Consider the following 14283-nt stretch of genomic DNA (forward strand, 5'->3'; position numbering starts at 1 on the left):
ACTTGCTCATGCCTCATGTGGGCCTTTACCCTCCCCATCTAGAAGCTGTGTGTACGTCACCTACTGAGGTCAACCCACCCCAGGAAAGCTTCATATACGACCCCCCCCCCGCCCCCCCGCCCCCCCCACCCCCCACCCCCGCTCCCTTTATTATGTTCCCCCAAATACAGGCTGCAGATGCCTCCCATAACCATTACCATTCCATCTGCAACCCAGTACAGAGACAAGCCCATGGACAGCGACTGTGAAAACACACTGCGCACCAAGCTGTGCATTATTCCTATTGAGCACACTCCCCTTGCCCCTCCCTGGAGCCGGAGTACACCACGCTTGCCATGAATACGCCTGCAGCATGGCCTGCTGCACCCCATGACAACCTCAACTCTCTAACTCTTGAGTGTGAGGCCACAGAGCCCCGGGAGTGTCTCTACTTTCTGACTCTTGTCCACAGAGCCCCAAGAGTTTCTCTACTCTGACTCCTGACTGCAAGCCCCAGATCAAAGACTTTGGCTTTCACAGAGTCCCCCATTGCCTTCATGACCGAAGACTACACAGTCTCCCTTCCCAAACCCCTCCCCCTTATGAGTTTCCATTCGACCCATCCCTAACAATCCCTCCTTTCCTATTCAGGAGTCTGCGTGCCATTCATATATGTGGTATCCCATTCACCCCCTTGTTTTTCAACTTTGTGCATTTCACCCAGGACCAGGAAAGCCAGGGTGCAAGTGAACTGGGATTTGCCCAGATCTCAGGTTCCCCACAGGTGCAGGGTGCCATTGACTGCACTCACGTGGCACTCAGATCTCCATCGCACCATGCAGTCAACTATGTCAACTGCAAGGGCTTCCATTCACTGAATGTTCAGGTGCTGTGTGACCACCACAAACACATTCTGCAGTTCCGCGCACAGTTTCCAGGGAGTTTGCACGACTCTTACATTCTCAGTTGGTCTCAGATCCCTGACGTCTTCCAGAGTCCACAGAAGCTGCAGGAATGGCTCACTGGGGACAAGGGCTACCCACAGAGGCCGTGGCTGATGACACCCGTGCAGCGGCCTCAGACTGCATCAGAGCGACGGTATAACCAAGCTCATGCTGCAACTTGCACTTTAGTGGAGCAAACCATCGGGATGCTGAAGATGAGGTTCCGATGCCTGGACCGGTCTGGTTGAGCCCTGCAATACAGTCCACAGAGGGTGTCACGTATCTTCATCGCCTGTTGTGCCCTTTACAACCTGGCGCTGCAATGGGGAGAGGAACTGTCTCAGGAGGAGCTGGAGGTCTCCTCCGATGAGGAGGACGCCAATGGGGATGAGGGTGAGGAGGTCCTCGAAGGCGACGATGACGGGGATGAGGCCCTCGCACTGGCCAGATGAGGCAGGTGCGCTCAGGAGGCTCTCATAGCTGCTAGACTTATGGAGGATGATGACGACATGCAGTGAGGAGACACCATAGATCCTCGCATTGCATCTGTGAACTTTTGACTCCAGTCTGGCTTGTGGCAGCGCACATACCCTCTGTGATAATGCTCCTGTCATGGACACATAGTGAAGGCCCTAATAGTCACTTGATTCCAGGAGGATGATGATGGCATGCAGTGAGGATACTCCATAGATCTTCACATAGCCTCTGTGAATGTCTAACTCCTATCTGGCCAAGGGCAGCTCGCTTGCGCTCTGTGATAAGGGTCATATCATGGAGACGCAGCCATGAAGCTTTAAATGCTCCTGATCCTGTCAACCTTTAGCACCTGAGCCCTTCAGGAGCACAGCATCACTGGTCACAGATGCTGAAGAGATGGGGAAAGCAGCCCCACCTTAAAGCTGCTGAGGGCACATAGAGAGAATGACAGAACTAGGTGATGCCTGCCCACGACATTCTGGCAGCAATGACAAGGTGCCAGCATCACTAAAATGTCCAGGGAATGTGAGGCTGGACCATCACTTTGGTCTGAAGGCTGCACAAAGCACAGGGAAGAGGCTCTAGAATGAGACACCTGCCTTTATCTTATGCAGAAAGGTTTCACATCTGAGTGACAAGAACACTGCTCATCAGAATAAGTAGCCATAGGCAGGGAGCCATTCATAGGAGTTTATTAACAATAGTGAACAGTATGTATAAGTGATTGACACCCATGCCCAGGTTGTGCAACTGCATCTTCTTAACCTTCTTAGCCTTGCCGCTACATCTTGATGCTCCCCAACATTAACAGCGGAGGTGGCGGCAGCCTGCTTACTGCTACGCCCTGTCCGTGATGACCTTGCCGGGTGCCCTCTGGAGGGCTGAGACCTGGAGGGCTCCAGCCTGCTTTTGGGTTCCTGCTGTGTGACAGTGGCACCCTCCTCGGCCTGGGGAGCTGGAGCTGCTGAGGTCACAGGAAGAGGGAATTTGGATGGCCTGGACACTCCCAGAGTTACCGGGATGGATGGCCCTGGGATGTGCACCTGCTGATCCTCCTCCCTATGAGTCCCCGTTGGCCCTTGCCTGACCCTTTGAGGAGAAGGGATAGCTGGAGTGAGATCGAGCTGCCAGGCATCCCTCTCGCATATGCTCTATTGGATGCCAACTATGGAGTCAGCAATAGAGTTCAGCACGTGCAGCAGTGCAGGACCGATGTCCTGGACCAAGGTCTCAATGGCAGCCATCATCCTACCAGTGTTGACCTCTGTGGGTTGGCATGCAGCACTATCACCTCGGACTGAAGGTGGATGGAGTCCTCCATCGTGCCTTGCAATCTGAGGAGTGCAGCAGATATCCATCCTTTCTGATGTTCCCGAGCTTGCCTTTACAGCTCCAGCAACTGAGGCATGGCTAGAGGCTTGTCACCTGACTCGTACTCAACAGATTTCTGGCTTCCAGCAGTCCTCTGAGTGCCGCTGCCTGCCGCTGCCTGCTGTGGATTAGACAGTGTGACGTGCTCACCAGATTGTGACCCCGGGGCTACTCTAGAACTAGGTCCCACTGAGGTGTGCATCTCTGCACTGGTGGAGGGTGTGAGTGAGTGCAGTGACGGGACTTCTCCGCCATCTTCGCTCTCTATATGCCACGAGGCATACATCTATGTCACCTGGGTCCTGATGTACTCCTCCTACAGGATGATAGAGAGAGATGCATGGGTTAGCATGGGTGCACGAAGAACTTGTCTTGGTTAAGTCTGAAGGCCCCTTAATGCATCCTGGAGAGTGCTGAGATGGCTAGAGATTAGTGCGCTGCATGACTGTTTGAAACCCCACTCGCCTCCGCCCCGCTCCCCCAGACCAATTGGCGGCAGCCTTGCCCATTGGACTTCATGCTGTGCTCTCAGCTCAGACGCAGGCATTCTCCTTACCTCTGCTGCAAGGCTGCACTGTTAGCTTGAAGCATTGGGGAGACTGGTCCAAACTGGGATGATGATATCTCAAGATGCTCTGAGCGCCTCCACCAGTGACTGCTCCATGGCCAGCTTTAGCAAGGAGATTGTACAATGTGCCCAGTCATCCAATTGCAGTTCACTAAAACGCTCATTAGTTTGCAGTCTGTGCCCGAGGGGTGAAAAGCTCTGGAGCACTTGGTGGCATTTTGATATCTCTGCATTGCTTGCATGGACAGAGAAGCTAGAGGCCCGACTCCAATATATCAATGTGGCTGCGCCTGAACTATCTCAGCTGCAGAGGTCACTTTATACAAGGAGTCCCTAATGTGGGGCCGCTTCCCTCGCCCACCACCTCCAACCCCACACGTGCTTGTGCGCTACCGTCAACCGCAGGGCAGCCCTTGCCCCCATCACCCCCAAGTAGCCTCAAACACAGGGCAGCCCTTGCCCCCTTCACCCCCAAGTAGCCTCAAACACAGGGTTGCCCTTGCCCCACCCCCCAGTCACCTCAATCGCAAGGGAGCCCTTGCACACCCCCCCCCGCCAACAACCTAAATCACCTCAATGGCAGGGCTACCCTTTCCCCTAGGCAAAGTCACCTCAGCCGCAGGGCAACCCTTGGCCCCTCCCAACACATCTCAACCTTGAAGTCTAACAGGCCACCCAGTTGAGCGCTCTGCAATGTTACTGTCTATTCGCCTCCGAGTTCCCCTCAAAGCGCAGCCCGCCAAATGCACGCCTTTTATATGCTGTTGTGAAACATGTCAGTGTGCAATCACACCGATGTGGGCAGATGATCCAATGGTGGGGGAGGGTGGGTCGATTCTAGCAGGCTGGCCTTATAATGATATGCTGACGTATTACAATGAGGTTCCCGACGTCCATTGGCAGGAACTGTGGCTCGCCATCAGCAGGTGGAGCAGATGATCGCAAACTGGTTTCATGACGTTGCGAAACTGATTTTTGGCCTTCTCATCATATTGTCCACTCACGCCACTGAAAACACCAGTGGGCATGAAATATCCTGGCCCTTGTCTGGAAGCACTTTGAGGTGTTCACGTGGCTGCACTTCACATTTGGTGCCTGGCATGATGAAGCAGTGAAGTGATGGTGTGGCGGGCAAATGAGAGCCCGTCCGCCATCGAAACGGCGTGTTTCCCGGGAATGCATTATTAATGAGGTGGGATTGCAGCGATACAGCGTGAAAAGCTGTCGTCACAGCTGGCAGGTAAAGCGTCCTTTTTCCTGACCACTACTGCACTTAGTGCAAACCTGGGACGATTCCACCCAGTCAATGATTGTAACTATGTCATTTGACCTTAATTAACATATATTCATAAGATTCCCACCTGTTTCTGTTGAGAATTGAAGCCACTTAGATCAAGGTCCAGCTGAAAATTGAAATGGGCAAGAACCAAATGACAAGTTGGCACCTCAACCCATTCTTGCTGCTGTTACATTTTAGCATTCATGCTAGAGACATGAACATTGTACTCATGGTCTCTGCTTCAATCGTTATCTCCAATAGTACATTCCATAATGTCACAACAATCTGGCAAAAAAAAAGCTTTCCATGTTCTAAATTCCTTCCATTGAATCTTATAATTATGTTCCTCATTCTAGATCCCTCAATCACAGGAACCAGTCTGTTTCCATCTCGATCCTTCGTAATTGTATCAGTTCTAATTGAAGACAACTCCAATTTTTCCAAGTTTTTCTTTGCATTTCCTCAAACCAGCTGGTATTCCAGTGAATCTCCATCTTCTCTATTGCCTCCGCATAATTCCTTGTAGTGTGGAGCTCAAAACTGCACAAAGTATTGCAGCTGCAGTTTCACTAAAGATTTTGGATAGGTTAACCAGTACATCTCAATTTTTATATTCTGCCATAAAATCCAGTATTCTATTCACTGTTTTATGACCTTATCCACTAGAGGTGACAGCAACCTGGCCTCCTCCTCAATGCACCAAATTATTCTGCTCTAACGAAGACCCAAAAATGGTGGACCATGGCCAGAATTTTCTGTCCCTATTGGCATCAGGCGTCACAGCGGGCGTGGACAGACAATATGTTGTGGAACCAGTTTGTGATCATCCGCTGCACCCATCAATGGCGGGCCATGTTTCCCACGATCGCACTTCGGGAACGTCATTTTAATACATCTGCATCTAATTATAAGCCCTGCTCGCCAGAACCATCCCCTCACGTAAAATTTACTGCCCACATTGGCAGGCAAACACACAGGCCCAGAGCACGTCTTGACAAGGATGACGTGCAGAAGTTGCTGGAGTCCTACAGTTACCGGACCCTGTAGGAACACGTGCATCGCAGGCTGGGTGCATTTTCATGGGCATGGCTCCGCCGCGAAGCAGATCACGTAAAGTGGGAGGTTTCTGTTGATGTCTGGGGTTTGCTTCAGGACATCAGAGTCTTGGCCATGGGCTGCTACGGATGATCATCGAGGCGGGGGAGAGTAAGGTCCAGCTGTGAATGAGAGAGGAAGGTGTACCACAGGTGGGGAGGGGTGGGCGGGAGAGGAAGGTCTAGGTTTGTCTGAGAAAGGAAGGTGTACTGAGGAAGATTAGGTTGGGTGGGGAGGAAACAAAGGTGTTAGGGGGTTGATTTTGAGAGGGGGGAGAGGGAGTACAGGGGAGGAGGAGGATGTAACTGGGGCTGCACCTAGGGGGGGTAGGTAGGAGGAGGGTGTAAGGGAAGAAGTTCAGATGGGGGAAGGAGTTCGGTTTGGGGGTGGTGTCCGGGTGGAGGAAGGAGTTCAGAGTGGGGAAGGAGTCCAGGGTAAGAAAGGAGTCCGGGGGAGGAAGGAGTTCAGAGTGGGGAAGGAGTTCAGGGGGAGGAAGGAATCTGGGGGCAAGAAGGTGTTCGGAGGAGGGAAGAGTCCAGGGGGAGGAAGGAGTCTGGAGGGGGAAGGGGTCCAGGGAGAGGAAGGAGTCCAGAGGAGGGAAGGAGTCCAGAGGGGAGAAGGGGTAAGGATGGAGGAGGGAGTAAGGGTGGAGGAGGGAGCCAGGGGCCGATGTCCAGGTAAATGTGCAACGGAGGGATCTGTGAAGTCGATGACTGTCTCCTGAGGAGTGAACTGAGGGTGGGCGTGGTAGGAGGAATGGTGAGTATGAGAGAGGGCAGAGTGAACCGGTAGGGTGGGAGGGTGAGGGTGCGATGGCTGCAGTAGAAGGGACTACTGTGGAGGCAGATATGGACCCTGGGGGTGGGAGGGAGGAGTCGGGGAGGTCAATTTGGATGGGGGTGGGATTCTTAGGAAGATAGAGAACTTGCACATTCACCAGGACATTCGGGAAAGAAAAGGGTTCTGGCTGGTAGGTGGAAGGTGATGCCTGAGAGGGTCAGCAGTGTTGGGGGAAAGGACATGGGTGTCTGGGGGAGAGGAAAGGATGGGGAAGCTGAAAACAAACAGTGATCATGCTTCTGAAATCGAAAGTGAGCGGAACCCCATGTTGGACGGCCCTCAAATGTGGTGCCCAGTTTACTGAAAGCCTGAGGTGACAGGGGGTGGGCGAATCAGAGGCCGTCCCTCCAGTGACCCAGTATGTTTCCTGGGAATGAATTATTAAAGAGGCAGGATGCACCGGGAATGGGACAATACAATTTGAAAAGCCGCCATTGTGGCCAGTGGGTAAAATGTCCTTTTTCCCGCCCGCTACCGCACTTAGGGCAAATATGCGATCATTCTGCCCCATGTTTGAAAATATCAATGGTATATGTGCCTGAAACAGAATCCCATCCACCAGCCTCAGAAGCTGAGTTAATGCTTCAAGATCATTGCAGTTCATCCCCTTCCCTGGCCTACAGCATCAATCATGACTGGGAGTAGGCTTAACTAAGAAAAACACTTTGGGAATATTTTCGCATAATAGATAACACAAATTCATTCAATTCTTTCTGCATGATATTATTACAATATAAGAAGACAGAGGTTAAGAATGTATTTGAGTTTTCAGATAATTGTGAATGTAAAGCTAATAAGGTGTAATGATAACATTTTCTCAGTGTAATTCTGAAGTAGAAAGGCACACGTACTGGAGCATCGTATAAACACAGGCTTGTGTTGACCAATTTTGGAACAATTCCATGACAATTTCCTACCCAACAGATAGCACAGTTATTGTTTACTTACCAAGTTAATTATTTTACTTTTTACCCTACATGAGGTTTAATGCTTGCTTTTCCTCCCAACAGAGCAATATCTAATCAAACACAGCAATGCAGAGAATGTCTGGCTGCTGCACTTGACTCCATTGATAACCAAAGGGAGATAAGCTGTTGAACACAACATATTTTGCGGCTTTGTCTCAGTGATAATATTATTTTAAAGATTTCCATTCCTCGTGTAAAAATGATTTGCAAAGATAACAGACTGACATAAATAGCACTGAAATGCGTCATCAAGACAGTTTCAGAAAAAGAATAAGAGCACTGGCTCTTCCCTTTCCAGGAATAAAGCTTTCTAAAAAATGTTTTAATGATAGCAGTGTCCAATTGAACAGGATATATTTTCATTCTCTCATTATGTGCTTCTGACATCCAATTACCTTTAGCTTTATACTTGCACTAAACAAATAAAATAGGAAAAAAAAATCAATGTAAGGAACATTCCCTCTGTTAGTTATCCGTACAAAAATCAAAAATATGCTTATGAAGAATGAGTTTATAATCTCATTCCAAATAATAGGTGATTCTGGATTCCTATGTGCGACCAGTGGGGAGCTGCATATTAGAAATAGAGCTACAACACCACAGCCATGGATCCTCCATTCTCTTGATATTATGCCAATTACTTGCACTTTAGACAAACTGAAAAAGAAAACTTTTTCATTTAATAAGAGCGTATCTTCCCTTCATAAGAGCATATGAAAGATAACTATGCTGATCTGTTTACTTTTTTCCCATTTTCCTTTTCACCGTGCCCTGACATATCTGGTGAACTGCAAAAGAAATTGTACAGCAGAAAATAAGCTCAGCACTCAGAGGGTTAAAACAGTTAAATGTGCTCCTCACAGGACATCATGTAGTAATTACAAGGTTTGTACCTTCTGACACCATGCACTACCCTATAATTTGGACTGATAAAAGATATAATTATCCTCAAGTTGCGGAAGACAGCAACGTTGATTGTGACTGTACCTGTTACTTCTGCCCAATTTTGTACCAAAATATTGAAATACAAATAAATCAATATTTCAGACAATTGTTAGCACAACTAGAAAATTAAAGATTGCTTACCAGGAGGAAAAATTTCAGCTGTGACTATATTTGCTGTCAAATAAATACCCAAAGAAGTTAGTGATACCACTGTTACATAAACACACACAAATGCAGATACTATCAGAGTGTTTGTTATTCATTTCATCTAAAACACCTCAGATAGCAAAATTTATTAAGAAGGATAAATGACATGGGCATACTGTAATTGAAATGTTCAATGAAAATCTAATTAATTGTGTGGCATCTTTGCCCATCAGTAAAATGAAAACAAAAGCTGGCGTCAGTTACCCAATGTCTCTCTGTTTCCAGCTGTGCTATTGTGTTGAATGGCATATGGTAGCACGACACTCCATCTTGAAGGGGAAGGGAAGATCTGGATGACTCCCAACCAACCCAAATCAATTGCCTGCCAGATGACTGTAGAGCAATATACAGTGTCTAACCGTGTACTCGTTTCATTTAATTATGTTCAAAAAGGCTGCATGCGGAAGAACAACTCGCACTCTTTCTGAGTGTGGTGTCCCGTTATAGGTTTGGGGTAGCTGAATTTATCCTTATTTTTCTGTCATCCAGCATTTTAAAAATGCAAATTGATAGAGATATTTTTAGGGGCGGGGAGTGTCACATTCTGCACAGGTTGCGGATAATACTGGTGATACTTATGATTTCCAGCAATGTTATAACTGATTCTGAATACTTGCAGCGACAAAATTTTAAATGTAAAAAAGACTCCAATTGTTTCACTATGACTCCATCTAAGTATTGGAAAGACCAAAGTCAGTACATTAAGTCCCTACCATAAACTTGCTTCCCTAGCCACTGACTCCATCTCTCTCTCCCTGGTAACTGTCTGAGGCTAAGCCAGAATTTTCACAAACATGGAGTCATATTTGACCCAAGGTTAGTTTCCAATCACATATCTACACCATCAGTAAGATTACCTACTTCCACTTCTCAACACTGCCCAACTCTGCCCTTGCCTCACCCACCTGCTCTGAAATCCTCATCCCTGCCTTTGCTACCTCTAGACTTGACTATTTCTGGTCAACCTCTCATGTTCTACCCTCCGTAAATTTGAAATTATCCAAAACTCTGCTCCCCACATCCTAACACATGCCAAGTCCCATTCACCTACCACCCTGTGCTCACTGAGCTATGTTGGCTCCTGGTTAAGCAACACCCAAATTATAAAATTCTCATCTTTGTTTTCAAATCTCTCAATGGCCTCAATCCTTCCTATCTCTGTGACCTCATCTAGACCTAAAACCCTCTGAGATATCTGTGTTCCTCCAGTAATGGCCTCTTGAGCATCCTCAATTTTAATTGTTCCACCATTGGCAGTCATGCTTTTAGCTGGCAAGGCGCTAAGCACTGAAATCCTTTCCTAAACCTCTGCCTCTTTGCTTCTCTTTCCTCATTTAAGACGCTGCTTAAAAACCTACCTATTTGAAGAAGCTTTTGGTTACCTGCCCTAATATTTCCTTACATGGCTTGGTTGTCATATTTTGTTTCATAATAATTGGGGTATTTTACCACGTTGAAAGTGCCATATAAATACAGGGTGTTGTTGTTGATTCTGTTATTTGCTTCCCCCAAGTTCCTGATAGAAATTATTGCTGTTATTTTCATTGCCAAGAGGTAGGAAAGTTTCTTTTCTAAGTTTCTGCTATTTCTCCTAATGTCACGTCAACAATTTTTTTTTACAGTGCATTTTAAATATAGGATTGGTGCAAAGTATTTTTGCTTTGTGCTAACACTGCAATTAAAGTGCAAATGCAGCATGAATCCAGGGCATAAGACCAACTGACATTGGATTGAAGATGAATAAAACATCCTGGAGAAAGTAGTCTCACTCCGCTTTGCCTGGGTGTCAGTTTGGACCTTAACTCCTAATTTACACTCCACAAATTTAGTGCTGGTGTAAAGCCATTTGCTAAATTTGTCACACTGATAACGCATTGATAATCTCTGAAAAATAAATCTATGAGGTTTTGATAACTAGAGCAAATATTCACCTTAGTGTAATACACAAGTATTATTTTTAACATGTTAGATTTTCCGGAACAATGCAGAGCCACATTTTAAAATGCATCCCTGTTCATTCAACTTCAACAACAGGCATTAGAGTAAACCTTACATTTGACATGCTATTAATTTTAGAAAAACCACAATAAACAACCTGCCTCAAGGTACACCATTATGTCTATATGATGAGTGCTAATAATAACTTCCTAATGCCAGTACTAGAGCTGGATCAACCATAATCTAATTGAATGGCAGAATTGGGCCAAAATGGTCCAAAAGGCCTATTCCTGTCCCTGAGTTTCTATTGCGGTTTTAAGCTGCATTCCTGGTGGTTTAACTACAGAAAACAATTTACAAGATTTGCACCCTAATTTGAATGCAACCAATAGATTAACGGTGTAACCTCAAAATCAAGAGAAAATAATACCACAATGAATATTTCATTGGCTTCCATTGGGCAAGCCATTTAACAAAGAACATTTTAATTTTTTTTTATGACTTGCATATAAAAAGTGTCCAGGTCAACATTGCTCCTTCTCAGATTTTCAACACCAGACACTAATTGGTTGAGATCTAACATGCTTCAACAGTAAAAAAGCAATAAGAATTATATAAAGTAATTTGGTTGTGCAGAATAATGTTGAAAAAAGAGACAGGTCGCCGAAGCTTTTCATCTCGTTTTCATCAGGACAAATGCAAGGATGCCAAATTTTAAATGGTCATAGCAATATATACTATAGAAGAAGAGGGTGTTGATTGGTTGGCAGGTGATCTCTGATTGGTTGAAGCATTGCCATGGAGAAAGCATTAGGGAACTTATTGATTTCATGCCAATTAATTTGTCTCACTTCAACACATGTGGCTTGTGGCCCATGTATTCAACAACACTCCCAAGCTAACATTCTTCCTTCAACTAATATTGACCGTTGTTTTCATTGCTTTTGTTGAACATTGCTATGTACAATTGACACAACTCACTGGGGATAGTGCATTGTAATATCAAGCCCCACTGTTCCCCGAGCCGCGACAAGTGTGAAAAGTTTGAACAAACCACCAGATAGCCCCAATTCCACCTAACTATTTAATTTATGTTAACAGAATATGAGCACCAGATTTGTAAACTTAATAAGTAAATAACTGCTTATTGAACAAATTGTCTTTAACTAGTGGCAAAAGAAAGAAATATGAACTGCTAAATTCTAACACTATAATTTAAACTCTACCCCCCTTCTTAAATCCCTATACATACACACACAGAAGACACATAAGACACACAAAACATGGATTTTAAGGGTGGGACAAAACCGTTCAAAAGCACCAATTCCGGAGTACAGGATTCGATGGGTTGATTTTGATCGATGTCTTCCAAATTCCTTTCAGTTCTTGTTAATGACACAAGGTGGTCTTCCAGCACTTTCAGTATTTAGTTCACTGCTTCAGCACTTGCCTTTCAATGTCTCTAACAGTAGTTTTCCCCTTTGCCTCTTGACAGGGGTTTTCAGAGAGAGAGAGCAGTTTATAGAGATACGAGGAGAAAAAAAAAACAGCTAGCTATTGTTGTGGAATTACTGGAATCTTCCACACACGGGAGGAAGAGATTTTAGGTCTTGTTCATTTCAGGCTAGGAGCTATTCTGCTGCACTCACACAAAATCTGGTCACCTGGTTAGGAGCCAATTAAAATGCTGTTGTCACGCAGCTCCCTTGGTCTAGGACTCCTCTCCAGCACCATCCTGTCTTTCATGGCACACTAAGTTCCAGGACTGCAAATTGGGCAGAATTTTGCCCTCATTGAGCGGGCTCGGCGGGGGTGGTCAGGATGCCAACCGCCGCCCGCAAGCAAATTAAGGCCTGCCCAGCGTGAACACCGGCTGCAGAACATCCAAGAAGGGGCAAGCGGGGGTGAGGGCCTGTTGGCCGCTGGGTCCAATGGTGAACTGGCAGCCAGTTCAAAAATGGTACAGGCCGCTCCCTTCTCCAGGGAGGCTGCCCACGTTGGAGTTGCTGCAACGACATGGCTGCAAACAAAGATGTAAACACCAGGCGGGAGGTGAGGCCGGCTGGGCACTTGGCACCCCGTTTTTGTGATGAGTGCCCCGCTGCCCTCCTGGAGGCGGTGGCTGCCAGAAGAAATATCCTTGTCCCCAGAGATGGGAGGAGGAGGCCACTGCACCTCACTAAGAGGGCATGGGAGGAGGTAGCAGCCTGGGTGAGCGGCCACGATGTGGTGTGGCGTACCTGGATGCAGTGTCAGAAGTACTCCAATGACCTACTGCACTCAGGAAGGGTGAGTACCGTGTTGGCATGGGTCACTGTGTTGAATTGTTTTGGGCTGGCCATCCCCCCATGGAGCTCAGGGGTGTTAGAGTCTGAGTGTCAACTGTCATTTATGCCGGAGCTGGCCAAGGGGGTGAGCCCTGGCTTCTTTGACTGAGTGCCTTGTGCCTCAAGGGCCATGACTCGATGTGCCCTGCATGGTATTCCTCAGGTGGGGTTGGCCAGGCTGCAATGGCTCTGGAGGTAGAGAGTGGACTAATCATTGCTCCTCTGTCCTTTCAGGAGAAAACATCCCATAACAATATTGAGAGGTCGCGAACTGGCAGAGGACACCCACACCTCCTCAACCTCTCCAGGTACGAGCAGGAGGTCTTGGAGCTCGAGAAGCGTCATGCACCTCGGTCAACCAGATGTGGAGAGGCTGGGGTGTCAGACGAAGGTATGAGTGCAGTGCATTGAGGTGAGAGTTGCAGATGCTGCAAACAATCTTGTGTAGTCTCATCATTAATGGGAGTCTCCAGACTGGAGTCCTCATTGATCATTGAAAGGCAATAGCACCATGATGCAGATCTCCATTGTCTCACCAGGGTGGCTGGCATGCACAATGACAATGTGATGACTTAAACTAATGGCATGCCCTTAGGTCTGCCATCAAACATGGGACCTCCAGGAGCTACCCCTGACGACAGAGGACCACCATGCTCCAGAAGCACCTGCGTATTTTTTTTATTCATACATGGGATGTGCGCGTCCTTGGCCAGGCCAGCATTTATTGCCCTTTCCTAATTGCCCTTGTTCAGAGGACATTTAAGAGTCAACCACATTGCTGTGGGTCTGGAGTTACATGTAGGCCAGGCCAGGTAAGGTGGCAAATTTCCTTCCCTAAAGGACATTAGTGAACCAGATGGGTTTTTACAACAATTGACAATTAGACTTTTAATTCCAGATTTTAATTGAATTAAAATTTCACCATCTGCCGTGGTGGGATTTGAACCCAGGTCCCCAGAGCATTGCCCTGGGTCTCTGGATTACTAGTCAAGTGACAATACCACAACACCATCGCCTTCCATCATACCCACTCTCTGAAACAGACACCAGCGCAGGTACCAGCACCTCGGTGGGCATTAGCTCAGTGGCTAGTATCTCGGTGCACATTGGTGAGAGCACTTCACACTCGCTTGAGGTGCAGGTGGAGGCGGAGAGTACCCAGGGTGCTGGCAGTTGGAGGACTGCTGGAGATCAGGACAATGCTCAATCGAAGGCTGATGATGGGCTTCTGGAGTCGTCCATTAGGCAGCAGATGCTGGGTGTCCAGCGGGGTGTGCAGGAGGATCTGGTGGAGATCCATGAGTGGATGCGTGCCATGGTCTCCATTGTGGAGGAGTCCCTGTGG

Source organism: Cetorhinus maximus, chromosome 18 (assembly GCF_964194155.1).
Source record: "Cetorhinus maximus chromosome 18, sCetMax3.hap1.1, whole genome shotgun sequence".
Taxonomy (NCBI): Eukaryota; Metazoa; Chordata; class Chondrichthyes; order Lamniformes; family Cetorhinidae; genus Cetorhinus; species Cetorhinus maximus.